We start from the raw sequence: 5636 nt of genomic DNA, 5'->3' as shown, positions 1-5636 counted from the left end.
AAGTACAGTGAATATCCACACCGGTGCGGTGACTGCCACACATACTCTTCAGAACATTAGATTCATCCGCGCTGGAGCCGTGCCGGAGCACAACCCACGCAAGGAAGATAATTCCGCACACAGCTGCAATTCCAGGTTTTCAAACAGAGATGGCGACAAAGAGGCAAAACTCATGGACTGCAGCTTTAATTAAAAATTATAATTTTATAAATGTAATATGTGTATATATATATATATATATATATATATATATATATATATATATGAGTGTGTATATATATATATGAGTGTGTATATATATATATAATATATAATATATATATATATATATATATATATATATATATATATATATATATATATATATATATATATCGTTTACATGTAAAATATATATTTTTATTACAATTATATATTACAATCAATGTGTGTGTTTGTGTGTGTGTGTGTGTGTGTGTGTGTGTAATCGGTATAACTCTTCTGAAACTCTTTAAGAGCCATTGCTGTCTAGGAGAAACTCTCATTAGTGCTTTTTCTTCCCTACTGGATCTTGTCTTGTTGTACCTCTTGAGCAGAGGGTTTGTTAATTGTCAGCTCTGGTTGCTGTAATAGTCACCTGTGCACCTGCTTGTTCAGTCATACAGATCTTCCTCTACACATAGTCCAGAACTGTTGGCAGAGACTCTAAGAGCATCATTGTCTCAGAATTTGTGTCCAGAGAGGATAGCTGTGCTCCTCAACAGCTCATTAGACAGAAAGAAAAAACCCTGTGGAGTGTTGAATTATGAATAACTTTAATAATATGGAGCTCAAAGTGTCTCATGTTTGGAGAAGAAGATGATAGGAGATGTATTGTAAATAAGATTCTCTGCAGGGAGCTTATGTTTCATAATTATTTGGTCATTTCAATATGCTATAAAATAGCTTTAGTTTTACTTTAGTTAAATATTCCTCTCATGCAAATGCAGCTGCTGGAACAACGCAATGCTATTATTTTGTGCTGTTGAACATATTGGGCATGTTCTTGTGTTGTTACTGTGACTGTAACAAGTGCTCTAGAGGTCGAGTAGAATTTCCTTCAAATGCCTGCACATGAAACTAGATGTTTTACAACTATAAACAACAACAATAATAATTTTTCTATCAACTTCATCAACAACTAAATAAAATTTTGATTTTAATGTCTATTTCGAACTTATTTTATACTTCAAACTATTACATTATTTTGAGCAATTTTTGAAAATATGTTTTCTAAGTTAGAGTGTATTACAGTATGCATCAAGCTTAAATATTATATATATTATATTATAATAATATATTAAAATAATACATTTGTATATTTGCTATAAGCATTTTGCTTTTTGCAAACACTCTAACCTGTTAAAAAATGATATATATTATATATAATATATATAGTTGTGCAAGCTTGATGCTTAAATATATTTAATTCATTCATATATATATACATGTTAGACTGTGTTAGATGGTGTTTTGGGCCTACCAGTTTTCCATTTGTCTAAATTTAACCCTTGTTGTAAATATACAGACCTATCATCAGGACTAATTAATTTGCTAAAAGCGCCAGTATGTAAATGAAAGCATTGGTGCTCAGTCACTGCAGGTCAGGAGGGAAAGTGATTACTGGTTTGTATTCCCTCTGCATGCAGCAGTTCATACTGTGATTCAGAGACACCCCGTAGCTAATCTCTGATGTGTGACACTGTTTACCCACAACATTTATTATCCAAAACGACTTGCAGTGCATTCAGTTCATGCACAGCTCTCTGGAATATGACATAATAATCTGCCGTAATGTGGAGATGATGTATTTGACTGTAGCACGTCTGCTGAATCACCAAGCCTGTGTTCATCCTGTTGCGTCGCTCTGATCACGACCCACCGTGTGCGCGAGCGTTTGTGTGTGTGAGGTAACTGGAGCTGACAGAGCGCGTCCACACACGACTAGCACAGCCATCACGACAGGACACACACTCTGATGCATGAAAGGAAACACCACTCACACCTTCTCACACACACTAATATTTTACGGTGTTTATACGGCGTGAATCTCCGCGGACCCTTCCAGCTAATAAAAGCCGCCAAGGGAATCTTTTTTCAAGCGCGATAGAGAGTCGTGTTGGGTGGGAGACTCTGGCAGCAAATCTATTCACTGGAGTTTATTGCTCTCTTTGTTGCTGTGGAAACCAGAGAGCAGAACCTGGGTGTGTTGCGAGATATCATAGTCATTTAATTCCAGCGACAGTGGCATGACAGCCACCGGGGGAATGTTTTTAATTAGCGAATTGGGTTATCTTGGCCAGCTCATAATGTTTTCACGCCACAGCTTTGGAGGGAACACACTCGCTCTGATTGGCTCGTTCTGAACCCGCTGGGACATTATTAGGGGTGTCATAATGCTTGACATGTTTTCATTGATCAGGGTTCTGATCTGTGATGACATCAGTGGAAATCCAGTGTTGCATCACTGTAGATATTATACATCATGTTTAGCAATTCAGGAGTTACTTTGCATATTATAGTACAACTACATTTCCCCATAACCAATCTGGAATCTGCATACATTTGAATATATTAAATGATTAGCTTTTGACTATGTGAATATTACAGCACAAACCTTTATACACAACCATTCATTTTGAAAGACGTCTTAAAGCCCTATTCGCACGGGATTAGTATTATCTGGGGACCTTGTGTGATTTTGAAATTACCCCCCCACATCTGAATTTCGTGTGGTGCATTCGCACGGGATAAGCAAAGCCTGTGATTTTACTTGAATTGACCGACTTATCTCCCGGATACCCGGATGTCAAGGCTTTGAGAGTCCCGTTCTATGGTCCAGATGGATTTAAAAAAAAGAAACTAATATAGTTTTGTTCGCTGTGTCATTTACATTTCACCAGGTTAAAATAATATATCAATCTTTATGCTTGATTTATTTGTAGCACATTAACCTCAAAACCTTTTCAGCTTTCTCTTTCTGCTAATTGTATGGTGTAGCGATATGATGACAGCACCCAAAATACTATCAAACACTCCAACGCAGCTCCATTCTTCGCGGAAGATGGATAAAAAGGCGCAAAGCAAACAAAAACCTCGAAAAATGATATACGACCTGCCAAATGCCGGCCGAATCACAGAGATGGCGATTCGCACGGGACTAATATTAGCACAGGACCTCGGTGTTCGGCGAAATATGGTAGGTCATTTGTGGGGGAATTTTTACTTTACAGACATGGCCGATACGCACGGGATTAAGATCACAGACAACCTCCGCACTTATTACAAATGACTGAAGGTCACCAGGTAATACTAATCCCATGCGAATAGGGCTTTAGTCTTACCAAGGCTGAAATACAGTAAAATATTCAAATACAGTAAAATATTATTACAATTTAAAATAACTGTTTTATTTTAATACTTTTTAAAATGAACATTATTTCTGTGATGCAATGCTGCATTTTCAGCATCACTACTCCAGTCTTCAGTGTCACATGATCCTTCAGAAATCAATCTAATATGCTGATTTACTGCTCAAGAAACACTTTTCTGATTATTATCAATGTTGAAAACAGTGGTGCTGCTTAATATTTTTCTGAAAACTCATACATATATGTTTAGGATTTCTTTTTAAATTTGATGAATAGAAAATTCAAATGAACAGCATTTATATGAACTATAAATGTATTGTAACATTATATAAATGTTTTACTGCCACTTTGGATCAAATTCATGCATTGTTGCTCAATAAAGTATTAATTTCTGTAAAATCATAATAATAATAATAATAAAATCTTACTAACCCCAAACTCTTAAAAGCAATAAAACCTTGATTTTGATGTTGTGGGTCATTTATGTCCAGGAGATTTAACACATTTTAAATCTGGTTTTGGATTCTGTGAACTAAGTTACTATTTCCTGCAGTGTATGAATCATCATGAAGCATCAGCATCATCATCAAAGACCAAGCAAATATAATTATTATTAAAAAAACACATTAAGTTCTCTTTGAATCTGAGCATAGTTGAGCCAAGACTGCGCATATTAGTGGGAATTGATACTAGATATGTTCATTCAGTTTGTTTGTATGTGAATGTGTGAGCAGATGTCACTCTGTTGATTTAAAGCCAGTCAGTGTGATTAATGGCAAGAGAGAGAGAGAGATAAAATGAGAGACTCAACATATCTCCTTCATGACTTCTTTCTAAAAGGAGATTGCTAACATTAGGATGTGGTTGCTATAGTAATGTGTTTCTATGGACAGAAGGGTTTTGGACTTATACTTCTTGCACAGGATGTCAGACAGTCTCATCTGTGATGAGTTGACTGACCCAAGATCAGATGTGGGTCTTAGTGTCACAGCTAAAATTTAGCCAATCAGTTTGGCTCGACATTATATCTTTTTTCATTTGAGCTAATATTAATTTATTTTAATATTAATATGTTTTCCTAGACGTCCTGAAGATCATCTGCTTTATTAATTATCGTGGCTCTGGGTTTGTTTGGAGTCACAAACATCAGCGGAGAACATGAAGTTAGATTAGATCAACAAACACTTAAAGGGGACATTGGATGCCCATTTTTCACAAGTTGGTTTGATACTTTAGGGTCTTCATGAAATATCTGCAGCATACTTTGGTAAAACAACACCCTTTTTACCCTGTCAAAAACAGCTCTGTTCACATTGAGCCGTTTCGGTACATGTCTCTTTAAATGATAATGAGCTCTGCTCACCCCGCCCCTCTCTTCTGTTTTTTGTGTATTCGGTGGTGTGTAACCATCAAAAACAAAACTAATCCACTGCGTCCTCAGAGGCTCTGATGTCGGGAGAAAATGAAGACTGTTATGTGCACTTTTACATCCAACTACAAAACACCTGCATTGCTTACGAGACATTGTTGTGTAATACGGGACAGACAGCGGTCAGCGGTCGTGGGTCGTCAGAAAATCAAAACGGCTTGATTATTGAGACTGTTTAGGTTTTTTGGGGATTAAATAAAGGAGTGATATATTATTTACTTTATCAACATTAATATTTCCTTTGCAAATAATTTTGATTTATACCCATAATGCATTGGATCATGAACAGCCAATAAAAACTATTTGCATAGCAATGCTGGGATGCTACGATACCAGTTTGTAAGATTTTATATGTTATGTATTATTACTAGGGATGTAATACACTCAACTCACGATTCGATTCACGATTTTGATTTCACGGTTCGATTCGATTTACAATTTATTTTTTTACAAAATTAGATTTAAGACAAATTATGAACACAATGTGTCCTTTTATTATTGCTTGGACAAAATGCTGCATGTTTCTTTGTGAAATTGAAATACAGTGGGTACGGAAAGTATTCAGAACCCCTTCAATTTTTCACTTTTTGTTGAGGGGGTCTGAATACTTTCCGTACCCACTGTATAACACTATAATAATATACTAATAGCACTTGCAAATTATTGCTCTTTTGTTGGTTTTGATTCCTTCTGTTGTCCTCATTTGTAAGTCGCTTTGGATAAAAGCATCTGCTAAATAATAAAATGTAAATATAATGTAAATGTAAATAACAAAACTAAATTGAAATTTTAAAACAAACCCCAAATCAAATAAATAA

At 35.6% G+C, this 5636-nt stretch overlaps 1 protein-coding gene across 1 annotated transcript in view; it reads left to right on the top strand.

The window, feature by feature from the left end:
• LOC107562274 (AP-3 complex subunit beta-2-like) overlaps nucleotides 1–5636 on the top strand; it is a 50268-nt gene that overhangs the window by 7080 nt on the left and 37552 nt on the right. The window lies entirely within an intron of this gene.

This window comes from Sinocyclocheilus grahami, unplaced genomic scaffold (genome assembly GCF_001515645.1).
Source record: "Sinocyclocheilus grahami isolate Dianchi unplaced genomic scaffold, SAMN03320097.WGS_v1.1 scaffold816.1, whole genome shotgun sequence".
NCBI classification, from domain to species: Eukaryota; Metazoa; Chordata; class Actinopteri; order Cypriniformes; family Cyprinidae; genus Sinocyclocheilus; species Sinocyclocheilus grahami.
Note: the sequence above shows the minus strand (reverse complement) of the source record. Positions and strands in the feature narration are given on the sequence as shown.